Raw genomic sequence first — 18,818 nt, 5'->3', positions numbered from 1 at the left:
GCTTGAGACTTACTCTTCCAGTGCGATCAGTTCAGTGCTTGTCGTTCCTGGTTTGACGTCACAAACACACCCAGCGTTCGCCCAGACACTCCCCCGTTTCTTCAGCCACTCCCGCGTTTTTCACAGAAACTGCAGCGTTTTTTCACACACTCCCATAAAACGGCCAGTTTCCGCCCAGAAACACCCACTTCCTGTCAATCACACTCAGATCACCAGAACGGTGAAAAAACCTCGTAATGCCGTGAGTAAAATACCAAACTTCTTAGCAAATTTACTTGGCGCAGTCGCAGTGCGAATATTGCGCATGCGCAATTAGCGGAAAATCGCTGCGATGCGAAGAAAATTACAGAGCGAACAACTCGGAATGAGGGCCCTTATTCCCAACTCTGACATCCGTGTCGTTGGGATCAACAGTGATTCTGGCAAGTTCAGGAGCCAACCACTGTGTTGAAGAACTGTCAGAGAGAAAACAACGATTTGTACCACTTGTTTCTTGACCTCGCCGTAGTCAGGAGAGCGTCCCAGTACAGAATAATAATGGCTTTTACTATTGAAGGAAAACCATCGTACTGCCATCACTCCGGTGAAATGGCAATGACAATCCTGAATAGCAAACCCAGGTAAGCCTAATGCGGAAGAAACCGCACTTAAAACCTCTTTCTCCTTTTACAGATTGGAGATTCCTGCCCTGAGAGATTCCATCGGGTGTAGTATGGCTGACCGCCGGTCAGCTTACAGACGCCGGGATCCCGGCAGCATACCGACGCCGGGATCCCAGCGGGGAGGGGCGAGTGCAGCAAGCCCCTTGCGGGCTCTCTGCGCTCGCCACGCTGCGGGCTCGGTGGCGACCTGCAGTCGTCACGGGTTCTATTCCCACTCTATGGGTGTTGTGGACACCCACGAGTGGAAATAGTCCCTGTTGGTCGACATGCCGACCATCGGGATAGTGAACCGGCGGGATGGTGGAGGAGGTCATGCGACTGTCGTTCAGCAGACCGCCAGTCACATGAATACCACCCATTCCATCTTGTAGTTCCACTTCTTAAATAGAAATTTTTGGGATTGTTCTGACCGAGCTGTCCGGGCTCAGAAGCACAAAAAAGCTCGAATAACAGCTTCTTCTTTTTTTGTGACAGGGACAGCAGGACAATGTCCTGATCCTGACCCAACTCTTGTATGGCGTCGCATACTACCTCGCCGTCCAGAGGAGAATCGGTAAGATCTATTTGAAAAATCAGTGAGGGGAATCATCTGGAAACTCCAGTATGTCCCCCTTGGGACTCTATTCTTAACTCACTGGTCCATGTCCATTCCAGGACTGATTGAAGAGTATTAGACGTGTTTCCACCGGTGTGGGCTCCCGCAAGATAGACCCAGCTAGAAACAGAGGACGATTTCTGCTTCTGCGAACTTTAAAAGGCTGCTGACCTCTTACCTTTTCACCTTCCTCTACCTGCAAAGAAGGGGAAAAACGGTATCCATCCGGTCAAAATGACTGCATCCAACAAAAATGCGTCACCAACCGTTGTGAGGGAACATAGCTCAAGAAGGTAGACTTACCAGTGGTATCTGCCGAGATCAACTTAACAAAGCCGTCCCCAAACCAGGTTTCACCTTCATAGGGAAGATACTCCAGTACTTCTCGGAGTCAGCCTCAGCATTCCATTGGTGTATCCACAACGCCCTCCTAGCCGAGACCGCCATGGAATTGGCCCGCCAACCCAAGAGTCCCATACCTCTTGTAGTCGCATGGCAGTATGCTGCAATGTTCTAGATATGACCCAACTTAAGGAGTATCCCATCTCTCCCCAGGGTAATTATATCGGATGACATGGTAACCGACCATTTCTGAATACAAGCACTCCCCCATGCGCACATAATGCAAATATAATCAAAGCATATAATTAAAATATCACTTAGCTTCCTGTATACGATCCTTTGTGACAGGGCCCCGTGCAGAACAGGGGTTGACTCTCACTTTATTCTATCCACGGCGGGAAAAGAATAAACACTCGGACTCCTCGTGAGGATTTGAAACCATCTTGTCACGGGTGACCTAGAGCTTTTTCAACAGAGCGACCAGTACATGAGAAGGAATAACTTTACTTCAGCATTCATTATAAATTTTAATATGAATATACACATTTAAATACACATATACACACATATATATATATATATATATATATATATATATGGAAAAATGGGTTGATAGGGTTCGGCGCTCAGTGTTGCTAAGAAATGGTTAAAAGCCAAAATATAAAAGTATAATAAAAATTTTAATATGTGAGAGTAAAAAAGTTACACACAGTACGTAGAAAACATAAAAATATGGACCAAGGCAATATTAAAATATTAAAAACGATAAGGAGAGCAACTTAGCTTCATAGAACAGCAGGGGGTTAGTGCAGGAAATCCAACGCGTTTCGTCTCATAAGACTTCTTCAAGGGGTAGGGACTCAATGATCCTTCATGTCTATTTATAGCCAAGCTACTTAGTAAAGGGGTTGTGACATCACAGATGGTCACATGGTGCAATTGGATTATTGCAGGCTTTTAAAAGTACTTTTTAGTGCAGTGTATGAGAACAGAATATAACATATAATAATTTGGGCTGACCAATTTTGAGCAGAGTCAATGTTTGTATACGACATAAAAGAGTATAAAAGTACTCTAAAGTCCATAAATTGGTGTATTCGCGGCATTTCCGCCACACTTCCGGTGACGGGTGTCGCGTCTTTGTCATTTCCGTCGCACTTCCGGTCCGCGCCTGCGGCGGCTCCCGGCTTCCATGGTGATCGTCTGGGCTTGCGCTGGCGGGTATCGTAGTGTACAGAAGGGTTCTGTCTCCAGAGATTAGTAACACGGCGGACATCTTTGCTGGGTTTAGGACATTGAGTTTCATAATACGGCGGCCATCTTGTGGTAGTTCTTTCAGGCCTGAATATATTGTAGGCTCAGTCCGTATTCATAACAACGGTCACATAAATAAAGAAAGAGAAGAATGGTAATATTCTAGCAATACTGTTATTTACATGCAATTCAGAAACGATTTTCAGTATAAACTTGTCAAAATACGTATGTTTCTCATTTTATTCAGAAGATAAAGTGCTAGTGCAAGAATAGGTAAATATAAAGGAGCTCAGAGACATTATGTCATTTTTAATAAGTTAATACATTAAGAAATGGCTGTGCAAGGTGACTTGTAGAGTACAGCTAGTGCACTATGCAAGAGGACATCAGACAGGACATAATATATAACAGTGCAAAATGCAGTTTGATGACTTATGAAAGATATAAAAATATACATAAAACATATTTATTGACAGCAGTGTAATGTGCGATTTTAAGGATTTAAGGATGAAATTATTTCTGGAATAAAATATGAATCAGATAGTGCTCAGTTAATTAGCTTATTCGTGAACCATAGTGGTATATTGGAAGTGTGCATTACAAGTATCATTAAAAGTCGGTATTAAGTTGACGTCATTTGTTAACATTACAGTACCCAATCTTGCCAGGTAGTCTCCTTTCCTGGTACTGATCAGGCCCAAGCACTGCTTAGCTTCCAAGATCAGACAAGATTGGGCGTACCAGTGTGGTTTGACTGTACGCGAAAAAGGATTAGACATCATAATACCACGTGATTTATTCCTTTATGTTAGTGAACAGTGATTAACTATAACTATTTAGTGAGGTAAGGACAGAATATAAAACATACAAGGGGACGAATAACGGAGGTTTTTTAGGATACTGCACCTCATAGGAAAGGTGCAATTTTGTAACCTTCATTCAGGCCAACCGGGTGTAGAGTCTGCAACTGGAAAATCCAGTACATTTCACGTCTTGAAAGTTTATTTCCAAGGTCTCCTCCTCTCTCGCCCAGGCAAACATGTTCAATGGCCTTGAAAGTAAGGTCCTCTGGATTAGAGTTATGTGCAGATACAAAGTGTCGGGAGACTGCGTGGCTTTCGACCTTGTTCTTTATGTTCCTTATATGTTCCTGGATCCGTATTTTAGTGGTCTCTTTGTTTTTCCCACATACTTCATTTTGCAGGTGCACTCCAGTAGGTAAATCACAGATGATCTGTTACAGTTCATAAAGTCCTTTATGGTGTAATTTTTCTTATCCTCTGTATCGCTAAAAGTTTTCCTATTCCGGTGTAAGTATTTACATATATTGCACTTTCCACATTTATAAGACCCCGTGCATTTTAGCATGGGGGTATTCCGGATGGCTCTTTCCTTCAGCATGCTAGGTGCGAGGAGGTCTTTGAGGTTTTTGGACTTTTTGAAAATTAATTCGGGTTTGGGCGGTAAGATTTCTTTGAGCACTGGGTCCATTAGAAGGATTCCCCAATCAGTTCTAAGGGAGTTTCTGATCACTTTTTCATGTTGACTAAACGTAGTGATGAAGGCTATTCTTTCCTTCTTTTCCTCCTTGGTTCTATAGGTTAGTAGTTTTTCTCTGTCCAGAGTTCTCGTTTTTGCTAGTGCTTCATCTAAAAGGGGCTTTGGGTATTTCTTTTCTTCAAACCTCTTCCTGTAGATCTCCAATTGGTCGTCGCAGTCCTTCGTACTTGTACAGTTCCTTTTGATTCTTGAGAACTGTGAGGCCGGGATGTTATTCTTCCACCTTTCCAGAGGATTACTTTGGTAATGCAGGTAGCTGTTCATGTCTACATTCTTAATGAAATTCTTGGTGGTGATCCTTCCCTCTTCTCCGGTTAAAATTAGGTCTAAATACTCGACGGATCTATCATTTGTTACCGAGGTGAAGGTAAGGTTCAAATCATTATCTCCCAGAGTCTTTAAAAATTCATTAAAAGTTTCAGTCGTGCCATCCCAGATGATTAAAATGTCATCAATATATCGTTTGTAAAATACCACATTTTTCTTAAAAGCACTTAAGGTGTAAACCTGTGTTCTCTCCCAACATCCCGTAAAAAGGTTTGCGAAACTTGGGGAAAATATCGTCCCCATCGCTGTACCGCAGCATTGTAGATAGAACTGGTTTAAAAATTTAAAATAATTGTGACTCAAGATAAAATACATAAGATCACATATAAAATTTCTGTGAATGCTGGTCAAAGATGGATCACTATCTAAAAATTCCCTGCATGCGGCTACGCCTTTAGAATGTTTGATGCATGTATACAGGGATTGGACATCCACTGTAGCCCATATGTAAGTGTCCTTCCATTCCATCGTGTTCAATTGGTTTAGTACTGAAGTCGTATCTTTCAAGAAGGATGGGAGATCTTTCACATAATTTTTCAGGAAAACATCGACATTCTGATAGATTTGCAGTCAGTGAGCCTATACCTGCCACTATTGGGCGACCAGGCGGATTGGTTAAGGATTTATGTATTTTTGGCAAAAAATAAAAAGGTGGGGGTTATTGGATTAGATTGCATGAGATATTGAAATTCTTCTTTGGTTATCACGTCATTTCTTAGGCCCTGTAAAAGTAACGTCCTCAGTTCTTCCACAAAGACATCTTTCGAATCGCTTTGAAGCCTTGTGTATGATTCTGTTTCGCTCAAAAGTCTCAGTGCCTCCTTTGTGTAGGCATCGTGGTCCATGATAACTAATCCACCCCCTTTGTCAGCCTGTTTTATAACTAGGTTGTTGCATTTCTGTAGTTTTTTCAAGGCTTCACATTCACGATTCTTCATGTTCTTTTCCTTTATCGGTTTTAGGTCTGTGTCGCATAAGTCTTTCTTCACCAGTTCATAGAACATGCTGATGTTATTACCCTTGGATTCCAAAGGGTAATATTTGGATGTTGGTTTTAACCCAGATTTTGAACGGTCCCCGTAGTTGCTTATAATGGCGTCTTCTTTTCTTAGGTAGTGTCTTTTAAGAGTGAGTTTTCTTATGAATTTGTTCAGGTCGATAAAAGTCTCGAATTTATTATGTCCGCTTGTAGGTGTAAATGATAGTCCTCTACTTAGCAGTGTCTCCTCTGACTTTGTTAGTATATGTTCGGATAGGTTGAAGATGCCTTTGCTTTCTGATTCGGCTACTGTAGATTCCGTCTTTTTTGTTCTCTTCCTCCTACCGCCCCGTGTGCCTCTTCTTCTAATAACCTTCTCTTCATGGGTGATGCTTGTTTGCTGTCCTCTGTCACCATGTTTCTTACCATATCTTTTGTTCGTGCTCCCGTTCTTGATGATAAAAAATCCTTGTCACCTGTTGAGTCCCTTCTTTGTAGAGCTGAAAATCTGTTGGTCATTCTTAGATGTGTATTTGTTGGAGAGTCCGTGCTCCTATTACTGGATATTCTTCCTCTATTAGGAACTGTTCTCCATTTGTAGCTTCCCGTTCCATTATGCTGTTGATCTGTTACTTTGAATGTGCTCCAATTCTTTGTCAGACCTTTATCATAGTCATTCTTGTCCCGTAAGAATTTATTTTCTTTTCCTTTAATAACTTCCCCTTGAACTTGTTCCAATTTTGTATTTAGTAATTTTTCGTTGATTAGGTAGTCCTCCTTATCCTTAAAACTGAGCATTTCAAATTCTTTTACTTTGATCTCAGTTTCTAGTTCCACTAGGACATTCTTTTTCTTCCTGATGAGCAGTTTCATTAGGTCAATAGAGCATCTATGTAAAATGGAGTCCCACTCCTCTGTAAACTGTGTGTCCATACTGCCAAAAGTGGGTTGTTTTAAAAGTCTCCTTTTTCGCGTACAGTCAAACCACACTGGTACGCCCAATCTCGTCTGATCTTGGAAGCTAAGCAGTGCTTGGGCCTGATCAGTACCAGGAAAGGAGACTACCTGGGAAGATTGGGTACTGTAATGTTAACAAATGACGTCAACTTAATACCGACTTTTAATGATACTTGTAATGCACACTTCCAATATACCACTATGGTTCACGAATAAGCTAATTAACTGAGCACTATCTGATTCATATTTTATTCCACAAATAATTTCATCCTTAAATCCTTAAAATCGCACATTACACTGCTGTCAATATATATGTTTTATGTATATTTTTATATCTTTCATAAGTCATCAAACTGCATTTTGCACTGTTATATATTATGTCCTGTCTGAGGTCCTTTTGCATAGTGCACTAGCTTTACTCTACAAGTCACCTTGCACAGCCATTTCTTAATGTATTAACTTATTAAATATGACATAATGGCCCTCATTCCGAGTTGTTCGCTCGGTATTTTTCATCGCATCGCAGTGAAAATCCGCTTAGTACGCATGCGCAATGTTCGCACTGCGACTGCGCCAAGTAACTTTACTATGAAGAAAGTATTTTTACTCACGACTTTTTCTTCGCTCCGGCGAACGTAATGTGATTGACAGGAAATGGGTGTTACTGGGCGGAAACACGGCGTTTCAGGGGCGTGTGGCTGAAAACGCTACCGTTTCCGGAAAAAACGCAGGAGTGGCCGGAGAAACGGTGGGAGTGCCTGGGCGAACGCTGGGTGTGTTTGTGACGTCAACCAGGAACGACAAGCACTGAAATGATCGCACAGGCAGAGTAAGTCTGGAGCTACTCTGAAACTGCTAAGTAGTTAGTAATCGCATTATTGCGAATACATCGGTCGCAATTTTAAGAAGCTAAGATTCACTCCCAGTAGGCGGCGGCTTAGCGTGTGTAACTCTGCTAAATTCGCCTTGCGACCGATCAACTCGGAATGAGGGCCAATGTCTCTGAGCTCCTTTATATTTACCTATTCTTGCACTAGCACTTTATCTTCTGAATAAAATGAGAAACATACGTATTTTGATAAGTTTATACTGAAAATCGTTTCTGAATTGCATGTAAATAACAGTATTGCTAGAATATTACCATTCTTCTCTTTCTTTATTTATGTGACCGTTGTTATGGATACGGACTGAGCCTAGAATATATTCAGGCCTGAAAGAACTACCACAAGATGGCCGCCGTATTATGAAACTCAATGTCCTAAACTCAGCAAAGATGTCCACCGTGTTACTAATCTCTGGAGACAGAACCCTTCTGTACACTACGATACCCGCCAGCACAAGCGCAGAAGATCACCATGGAAGCCGGGAGCCGCCGCAGGCGCGGACCGGAAGTGCGGCGGAAATGACGAAGACGCGACACCTGTCACCGGAAGTGTGGCGGAAATGCAGCGAATACACCAATTTATGGACTTTAGAGTACTTTATACTCGTTTATGTCGTATACAAACATTGACTCTGATCAAAATTGGTCAGCCCACATTATTATATGTTATATTCTGTCCTCATACACTGCACTAAAAAGTACTTTTAAAAGCCTGCAATAATCCAATTGCACCATGTGACCATCTGTGATGTCACAACCCCTTTACTAAGTAGTTTGGCTATAAATAGACAGGAAGGATCAGTGTCCCTACCCCTTGAAGAAGTCTGATGAGACGAAACGCGTTGGGTTTCCTGCACTAACCCCCTGCTGTTCTATGAAGCCAAGTTGCTCTCATTATCGTTTTTAATATTTTAATATTGCCTTGGTCCATATTTTTATGTTTTCTATGTACTGTGTGTAACTTTTTTACTCTCACATATTAAAAATGTTATTATACTTTTATATTTTGGCTTTTAACCTGTCACGATCCGGGTATCTGGACGCCATTTCTTACCCATCAGATGCCTCCTAAGGCTGGCTCAGCGCTCCAGGACCGGATCCCATCTGTTATCCTGATGTGTACATTCCTGTATCCTCTCCTGTCACTCTGGGACGCTGTCACAGTAAACGCCATATTACACCTGGCATGGCGTCTCCCGCGGCCTCCGCCGCCGTCCCTGAACTTCTGCATGCAGAGTGTCTGAGTGGCGATTACGTCAGCCGCGGCCTCCGCTGTGTCCGCGTGGTTGGATGTGCATCTGTCAGCCTGGCGCCTCCTGTCTCCGGTGGCCGGCGCCGCCATTACTGTTTTCATTACCACATGGATTACAAACCAAACTTCCCTCCAAGTGTCTGCATGGGCGCAGCCATCTTGGATTCTGTCAGCTGATCATTTCCACCAATCTGTTCTCAGTATTGATAATCTGCATAATTGCCTAGCCAATCCCTTCCTTGCTGCAGGTATAAATACACTGTGCCTGAGCAAGGAAGGCGTCAGTGCTTTGGTTGTCAAACCTAGTTCCTGTTTGTCTCTCTCCTGTGATTGTCTTCCAGGTTCCAGCTCCTGTCTCAAGACTTCCACCATAGAGACCCGCACCAGCATTCCACCTGCGGTGTAGCCTGACTCTCCAATCCATTGTGGATTCATCTGTTTCCAGCTACAACATTACCTGCTTCCAGCTCAGCTTCCAGCAGAGTACAGCTTCCCTTAAAGGGCCGGTGTCCTTTCTACACTTTACCACTCTCCACCGGTATTATTATTTCTCCGCTCTCAAGTTCTACATTTCAGTTTATATTTCATCGCTCCCAAGTTCATTTATTATTTAACTGGTTCCAGCCAGTATCCACTCCGTGCTAACAACAGTCTGGTTCCAGCCAGTATCCACAGCAGCTGTTTTATCTTCAGCAACCCAGCTTTTCCTGGAACACCAGCTGGCACAACCCTGGGTTATCTCCATTGCTACAGTCGGGCCTGGTAAGGACTTTCCATCTAGAAGATCATAAGAACTATCTCACACTACCAGTGCCCTGTGGCTCTTGCCATCCTGTAGTACCCAGGAACTGTATTTATTCTTTGCTGACTTTTACGTTTTCTTTTACTGCTGCTGTGTTGCGGAGTTGTCATAATAAACATCATTGACTTTTATCCAAGTTGTCGTGATCACGCCTTCGGGCAGTTATTATTCATGTTACTTACATGTCCAGGGGTCTGATACAACCTCCCAGGTTCCGGTACATCTCAGCCCCTACAACTGAGGCTGCCTCCCGTCAGCTCAGGCCCTCAGTTGTGACAGTAAGCACTGACCTAATGAATCCAGCCGGAGACCAGGATCAAGCGGCCAGGCCGATGCAAGAACTGGCAGCCCGACTAGAACATCAGGAGGCTGCACAGGGCAACATCATCCGCTGTCTCCAGGATCTCTCTACTCGGCTGGATGGGATTCAGACAACTCTCCGTGGATCAGGCGCGTCTGGTGCGTCAACCACAGTGACTCCAGCTATAACCCCACCCACCTTACCCATTTCTGCTCCACGTCTTCATCTTCCAACGCCAGCAAAATTTGACGGATCTCCAAGATTCTGCAGGGGATTTCTCAACCAGTGTGAGATTCAGTTTGAGCTACAACCTGGCAATTTTCCCAGTGACCGTACAAAAATTGCCTACATTATTTCTCTTCTCAGTGGCTCAGCCCTTGATTGGGCATCACCGTTATGGGAGAGGTCCAACACCCTGCTATCTTCCTACACTGCCTTCGTGTCAACATTCAGGCGCATCTTCGACGAGCCAGGCCGGGTAACCTCAGCTTCATCCGAGATTCTCCGTTTACGCCAGGGGTCACGTACTGTAGGACAATATCTGATACAGTTCCAGATCCTGGCATCCGAACTGGCATGGAACGACGAGGCCCTGTATGCTGCATTCTGGCATGGCTTATCTGAGCGTATTAAAGATGAGTTAGCTACCAGAGACTTACCTTCTAAGTTAGATGAGCTAATCTCACTCTGCACGAAAGTTGATTTACGTTTCAGAGAGAGAGCAACTGAGCGTGGAAGATCATCTGCTCCAAAATCTTCTGCTCCTCCTCCTCGTCAACTGTCACCATCTAAAGATGAGCCCATGCAACTTGGCCGTTCCCGTTTAACTCCTGCTGAGCGCCGAAGACGTCTCTCCGAGTTTCTCTGTCTCTATTGTGCAGCTCCGTCTCACACCATTAATGCCTGTCCCAAACGTCCGGGAAACTCCAAATCCTAGCTCGCCAAGGAGAGGGCCGGCTAGGAGTAATGATCTCCTCTCCATCTCCTCAAGATTGTAATCTCCCAGTCTCGCTTCAAGTTGCTCAACGTTATCGGAACGTCATTGCCCTCCTTGATTCCGGAGCAGCTGGGAACTTTATTACCGAAGCCTATGTTAAACGGTGGTCCCTACCCACCGAGAGACTTCCTTCGTCCATTTCTTTAACTGCCGTGGATGGCAGCAAAATTTTTGATGCAGTTATTTCTTTAAGGGCTCTACCAGTTCGTCTGAGAGTGGGAGTTCTTCATTCCGAACTTATTTCTTTTTTAGTGATTCCAAGAGCCACACATCCTGTGGTCCTGGGCCTTCCATGGCTCCGTCTTCACAATCCTACAATTGATTGGACGACTACGCAAATCCTGACATGGGGTTCCTCCTGTGCTGAGACATGTTTGTTTAAAGTATTGCCTGTCTGTTCTTCCTCCCCCAGGTCGTCTGATGTTCCACCTCCTCCATATCAAGATTTCACGGATGTGTTCAGTAAAGCTTCTGCTGATATCCTTCCTCCTCATAGAGAATGGGACTGTCCGATTGATCTCGTTCCAGGGAAGGTTCCACCTCGAGGCCGAACTTATCCGTTGTCTCTGCCTGAGACGCATTCTATGGAGGAATATATTAAAGAGAACCTAGCAAAGGGGTTCATTCGACCTTCTTCTTCTCCAGCCGGCGCAGGCTTCTTTTTTGTAAAAAAGAAAGATGGTGGTCTGCGGCCGTGCATCGACTACAGAGGTTTGAACGACATTACCATCAAGAACCGTTATCCTTTACCCCTGATTACTGAGCTCTTTGACAGAGTTAGCGGAGCTACCATCTTTACAAAGCTGGACTTGCGAGGTGCATACAATCTCATCCGGATCCGTGAGGGTGACGAGTGGAAGACCGCCTTTAACACCCGTGACGGACATTATGAGTACCTCGTCATGCCCTTCGGATTGAGCAATGCTCCAGCTGTCTTCCAGCATTTTGTCAATGAGATCTTCAGAGACATTCTATACCGTCATGTCGTGGTCTATCTAGACGATATCCTCATTTTTGCCAACGATTTAGAGGAACATCGTTTTTGGGTTAAAGAGGTTCTGTCCCGTCTCCGTGTCAATCATCTCTATTGCAAATTAGAAAAATGCGTCTTTGAAGTCAAGTCCATTCCGTTTCTAGGGTACATTGTGTCCGGTTCCGGACTAGAGATGGATCCTGAGAAACTACAAGCAATCCAAAATTGGCCGGTACCCTTAACCCTCAAAGGGGTCCAGAGGTTCTTAGGGTTCGCCAACTATTACCGAAAGTTTATACGAGACTTTTCCACCATTGTGGCGCCTATTACTGCTTTCACTAAGAAGGGTGCTAACCCGTCCAAGTGGTCTGAAGAAGCCATGCAAGCATTTCATCTTTTAAAACAAAGGTTCATCTCTGCGCCTGTTCTGAAACAGCCTGACATCGACTCTCCTTTCATCTTAGAGGTGGATGCCTCCTCCGTTGGAGTAGGAGCGGTGTTATCTCAGAGGGCTAAAGATGGCCATTTACACCCTTGCAGTTTCTTCTCCCGGAAGTTCTCCCCAGCTGAGCGCAACTATGCCATTGGCGACCAGGAGTTGCTAGCCATCAAGCTCGCTCTAGAAGAGTGGAGGTATCTGTTGGAGGGAGCTTCTCATTCAATCACCATACTTACAGACCACAAGAACCTTTTATACCTGAAGGGCGCACAATGTCTCAACCCTCGTCAGGCCAGATGGGCACTTTTCTTTTCCAGGTTCGACTTTAAACTCCAGTTCTGTCCGGGCTCTCAGAATCGCAAGGCCGATGCCCTTTCCCGCTCATGGGAGCAAGAAAATGAGTCAGAGTCTTCAGACAAGCATCCTATTATAAATCCGTTGGCATTCTCCACGGTAGGGATGGACTCTACGCCCCCATCAGGGAAAAGTTTTGTGAAGCCGATGCTAAGGAAGAAGCTCATGCATTGGGCCCATGCTTCCCGTTTTGCCGGACATACAGGTATCCAAAAAACCCTGGAGTTTATCTCTAGGTCCTATTGGTGGCCAACTCTGAAAAAGGACGTCTTGGAGTTTATTGCATCTTGCCCAAAGTGTGCCCAACATAAAGTATCCCGCCAGTCGCCTGCGGGGCAACTGGTTCCACTATCCGTTCCCCGTCGACCATGGACCCACTTGTCGATGGATTTCATTACAGACTTACCCATGTGCAACAAGTTCAATACCATCTGGGTGGTAGTTGACCGGTTCACCAAGATGGCACACTTCATTCCTCTCACCGGTCTTCCGTCAGCTTCCAAGTTGGCTCAAGTATTCATACAAGAGATCTTCCGACTCCACGGTCTTCCTGAAGAAATTATCTCAGATCGAGGAGTTCAATTCACAGCCAAATTCTGGCGAAGTTTATGTCAAGTCCTCCAAGTCAAGCTAAAGTTTTCCACGGCTTACCATCCTCAGACCAATGGTCAAACCGAGAGGGTGAATCAGGACTTGGAGGCCTTCCTCCGCATCTATGTGTCCTCCTCTCAAGATGACTGGGTTCAATTACTTCCCTGGGCCGAGTTCTGTCATAACAACCAGTATCATTCTTCATCTGCTTCAACACCATTCTTCACTAACTTTGGATTCCACCCTAAAGTCCCTGAGTTCCAACCGCTTCCAGCAACTTCTGTTCCCGCAGTGGATATCACCTTGCATCAGTTTGCCAATATCTGGAAGAGCGTACGATCAGCTCTGCTCAAGGCATCGTTCAGGTACAAGAAGTTTGCGGATAAGAAGCGTTGAGCAGTTCCTGCTCTCAGGGTGGGTGATCGGGTATGGTTATCCACGAAGAATTTGAGGTTAAGAGTTCCCAGTATGAAGTTTGCACCTCGCTATATCGGTCCTTTCAAGATTGAACAAGTCATCAATCCTGTTGCTTACAGACTCCAGTTGCCTCCCTTCTTAAAAATACCCAGGACATTCCATGTTTCCCTGTTGAAACCGCTGATCTTGAATCGGTTTCATTCCTCACTTCCTCCAACTCCGAAAGTCCAAACTCAACGAGGCGTTGAGTATGAAGTGGCCAAGATCCTGGACTCACGTCACCGTTACGGTCAACTACAATATCTTATTGACTGGAAGGGTTATGGTCCTGAGGAACGTTCATGGACCAATGCTTCTGATGTCCATGCTCCTGCCTTGGTCCGGAGATTCCATTCCAAGTTTCCTCAAAAGCCAAAGAAGTGTCCTGTGGCCACTCCTAAAGCGGGGGGTGCTGTCACGATCCGGGTATCTGGACGCCATTTCTTACCCATCAGATGCCTCCTAAGGCTGGCTCAGCGCTCCAGGACCGGATCCCATCTGTTATCCTGATGTGTACATTCCTGTATCCTCTCCTGTCACTCTGGGACGCTGTCACAGTAAACGCCATATTACACCTGGCATGGCGTCTCCCGCGGCCTCCGCCGCCGTCCCTGAACTTCTGCATGCAGAGTGTCTGAGTGGCGATTACGTCAGCCGCGGCCTCCGCTGTGTCCGCGTGGTTGGATGTGCATCTGTCAGCCTGGCGCCTCCTGTCTCCGGTGGCCGGCGCCGCCATTACTGTTTTCATTACCACATGGATTACAAACCAAACTTCCCTCCAAGTGTCTGCATGGGCGCAGCCATCTTGGATTCTGTCAGCTGATCATTTCCACCAATCTGTTCTCAGTATTGATAATCTGCATAATTGCCTAGCCAATCCCTTCCTTGCTGCAGGTATAAATACACTGTGCCTGAGCAAGGAAGGCGTCAGTGCTTTGGTTGTCAAACCTAGTTCCTGTTTGTCTCTCTCCTGTGATTGTCTTCCAGGTTCCAGCTCCTGTCTCAAGACTTCCACCATAGAGACCCGCACCAGCATTCCACCTGCGGTGTAGCCTGACTCTCCAATCCATTGTGGATTCATCTGTTTCCAGCTACAACATTACCTGCTTCCAGCTCAGCTTCCAGCAGAGTACAGCTTCCCTTAAAGGGCCGGTGTCCTTTCTACACTTTACCACTCTCCACCGGTATTATTATTTCTCCGCTCTCAAGTTCTACATTTCAGTTTATATTTCATCGCTCCCAAGTTCATTTATTATTTAACTGGTTCCAGCCAGTATCCACTCCGTGCTAACAACAGTCTGGTTCCAGCCAGTATCCACAGCAGCTGTTTTATCTTCAGCAACCCAGCTTTTCCTGGAACACCAGCTGGCACAATCCTGGGTTATCTCCATTGCTACAGTCGGGCCTGGTAAGGACTTTCCATCTAGAAGATCATAAGAACTATCTCACACTACCAGTGCCCTGTGGCTCTTGCCATCCTGTAGTACCCAGGAACTGTATTTATTCTTTGCTGACTTTTACGTTTTCTTTTACTGCTGCTGTGTTGCGGAGTTGTCATAATAAACATCATTGACTTTTATCCAAGTTGTCGTGGTCACGCCTTCGGGCAGTTATTATTCATGTTACTTACATGTCCAGGGGTCTGACACAACCTCCCAGGTTCCGGTACATCTCAGCCCCTACAACTGAGGCTGCCTCCCGTCAGCTCAGGCCCTCAGTTGTGACATAACCATTTCTTAGCAACACTGAGCACCGAACCCTATCAACCCATTTTTCCATACGTGTAGCAGTGCAATACCGGCACCACATCCTTAGGGCTGGGCAGACACCTTAATTGAGGTTATGTGTGTTTTGTTATGGTAATTTTAATTTCATTTTAATTTACTCAATAATAATAATAATTTTATTTATATAGCGCTCTTTCTCCAATAGGACTCAAGGCGCTTAACAGATACATAGCATAATATAGTACAGAAAATAATGAAGTACATTTTCATAAAATACAGAAGCATGTAAAAGGTACACTATGGAAATGCTTTAGTAAACAGAAAAGTCTTGAGTCTACTTTTGAAGGATTCTATAGTTGGGGCCTCTCGCACTGTGCGGGGAAGTGAGTTCCATAGAGTCGGAGCCGCATGACTAAAAGCTCGACCCCCAGATGAATTACGGTAGATTCTAGGTACTGCTAAAAGTCCTTCATCTACAGATCGCAGTAATCGAGTGGGGCAGTATGGGGTCAGAAGCTGTTTCGGGTACCTTGGGCCTTGGTCATGTAATGCTTTGAAACTCAGTAAGCCAATCTTGAAGATGATTCGCCATCTTACAGGCAGCCAGTGAAGGGAGTAGAGGATGGGTGTTATGTGGCTAGAACGGGGCTGGTTGGTTAATAGCCTGGCAGCTGTGTTTTGCACCAGCTGTAAGCGTTGCAATTCTTTTGCTGGTAGACCAAGGTAGAGGGCATTACAGTAGTCTAAACGAGATGATACAAATGCATGTATGACTTTTGGCATGTCATCTGAGGGAATTAAGTGCTTGATTCTGGCTATGTTCCTCAGGTGAAAGAATGAGGATTTGATTGTGGCTGATATCTGATGTTTAAGTGTCAAGCCACCATCCAGGACAACGCCAAGATTCCGCACACGATCACTGGTCTGTAATTCTGAATCCCCCAGTGTAAGTCCAGTTGGTTGGCTATGCTGCAGTCTTGTCTTTTGATGTTGCGGTCGTATCAAAAGGACCTCTGTTTTATCCGGGTTCAGTCGCAGCCAACTGGCGCTCATCCACTCCTGTAGTTCAGCTAGACAGCCATTTAGGGTTGCTATTGGGTTATCAGTGCCCGAAGCAAAGGACAAGTACAGTTGTGTATCATCTGCGTAGCAGTGCTAGACCAGGCCATGGCGCCTGATTATTTTGCCCAATGGGAGCATGTATACTGCAAAAAGCATGGGGGATAGTATAGAACCTTGTGGGACACCACATGGCAATGGCACTGGTGGTGATGAGTATAATCCAGATGATACTCTCTGTGACCTGCCTGTGAGAAATGATTTGAACCAGCTTAGGACTGTGCCATCCAGACCACAGAAATGTATCAGTCGCTCAATCAGAAGCCCATGGTCCACGGTATCAAATGCTGCCGAGAGATCCAGAAGGATTAATATTGAACAGTCACCTCTGTCTTTTGCCATCAGAAGATCATTTAACACACACACCAGGGCTGTTTCAGTGCTATGTCTTCTCCTGAATCCTGATTGAAATGGATCATAAATATCATGGGTTGTCAGGCGGGTTTCCAGTTGATTTGCAACGACTTTCTCAATAACCTTTCCTAGGAAAGGAAGGTTTGATACCGGTCTGTAGTTGGTCATGCAGTCGGGATCTAAATTAGGTTTTTTAAGAAGCGGTCTAACAATTGCTTCCTTTAGGGGTCCAGGAAAAATGCCTGTCTGCAAAGAGCATTGAACAATTTTTGTAAAGACAGGACCAATTATATCCATACAACCTATTAGAAGCTTGGTTGAGGCTGGGTCCAGATCACAGGTGGTGGGACGCAAAATTCGAGCAATTTCAGCAGTGTCCTTTACATCCACTGGGTCAAAGCTGGTCCATGAAGGCAGGTAGCTTATATTGGCAGGCTTTGTAGTTTGGCACTCCTTTGATGGCACTGTGGAGATTCCAGCCCGGATGGTGGATATTTTATCTGCAAAGAAGTTTGCAAACTCGTTGCATCTTGCCTGGGAGAGGGTCTCATCAGTCTGCAGGCATGCTGGCTTGCAAAGCATCTCCACTGTGCGGAAAAGCTGAGCTGGCCTATTGTTTGCTGCTGTGATCTCATTTGACAGGAACTGTGCCTTCTTACAAGTGATTGTCGATTGATATTCTTCGTTATGCTTTATTAGTTTTATTTTGTCATCCACTAGGTTAGTCTTCCTCCATCGTCTTTCCAGTCTACGCCCCCTTTTCTTGAGCTCACTAACACTGTTGTCGAACCATGGAGCTTGACGTTGTGGTTTATGAGGTCTTAAACGCACAGGGGCGATAACATCAATTGCAGCCATAACATCCCTATTATAATAACGGACTAGGGAACAGGGATCTTCACAGGCACCCAGTATAGCAGAGAGATCCAGATTTGCTGCAAGAGCCTGGGGAGTCATACCCCTCCTTGGACGATACCTGGTCAACTCCACGGGCAGAGATCTTATTTAAAGGGGTTGCAACTGAGAACCAGAGGGAGTAGTGGTCTGACCAGATGACTGGGTTTATTTTTAGGTCAGTGACTTCTAATCCAATCTGAAAGACAAGGTCGAGAGTGTGACCACTTTTATGTGTGGCAGAGGGAACGACCTGTGTGAAGCCCAGACCATTCATTGTGCACAGGAGGTCTTGGCCAAGGCGTGAGAGCTCATCATCCACCCATGCATTGAAATCCCCGAGGATGAGCCATCTTTGATGTTCCAGAACCAGGCCAGCAACAGTGTCTGCAATTTCTTGTAGAAATATCTTTCCATCTCAATATAATTAATCACTGAGATCACATCTCACAAGTGGCGCTGTACCTTCCCCCCCCCCTTTTTTTAACGCAATATCTATATATATATATATATATATATATATATAGATCAGATATATATATTTTGAACAGCAGGGTCCCTAGTGACGTTAATACGTTCTTAATGTGTATGAAACATGTACTGAATGCCGATGTTATGAATCTAATCAGGAAACATCATGGTCGACATAAGAAATAGTACTAGTGTCGATATCAGGGAGTAGTAACTGGGCAAAATAAAATTTTTGCGACCCCGAGGGGTCTGAGGGAAATATATTATTAATATTACGCCCTCCACAAAAATTAGTACGTCTGTGTTCGAGCCACAGATCTATGCAACCGTACCATACATACATATATACATACAGGTATAGCTTTCTGAAATGCATCACATTATCATGTAAAAATTTTTACCCAGTCAGATTAGTTGGTGCCGACAGGGTCACCCACACACGTCTGTGTCTCCCATATAGTTTTCTCATTGGAAAAGCATACATCTACTGACATGTTGACAATTATTTACATGAACCAAGTACCATCAG

The 18,818-nt window shown here is 44.8% G+C and overlaps 1 protein-coding gene and 1 pseudogene across 3 annotated transcripts in view; one reads left to right on the top strand and one right to left on the bottom strand.

The window, feature by feature from the left end:
- Nucleotides 1-18,818, bottom strand: part of LOC135047694 (zinc finger protein 432-like) — a 79,836-nt gene that overhangs the window by 54,196 nt on the left and 6,822 nt on the right. The gene's annotated exons all lie outside the window — the stretch shown is intronic.
- On the top strand, nt 6,691-6,809 carry LOC135052339 (5S ribosomal RNA; annotated as a pseudogene).

Source organism: Pseudophryne corroboree, chromosome 2 (assembly GCF_028390025.1).
Source record: "Pseudophryne corroboree isolate aPseCor3 chromosome 2, aPseCor3.hap2, whole genome shotgun sequence".
In the NCBI taxonomy this organism is placed as follows: domain Eukaryota; kingdom Metazoa; phylum Chordata; class Amphibia; order Anura; family Myobatrachidae; genus Pseudophryne; species Pseudophryne corroboree.
The sequence above is the reverse complement of the archived record's forward strand: the minus strand, read 5'-3'. Positions and strand labels throughout refer to the sequence as shown.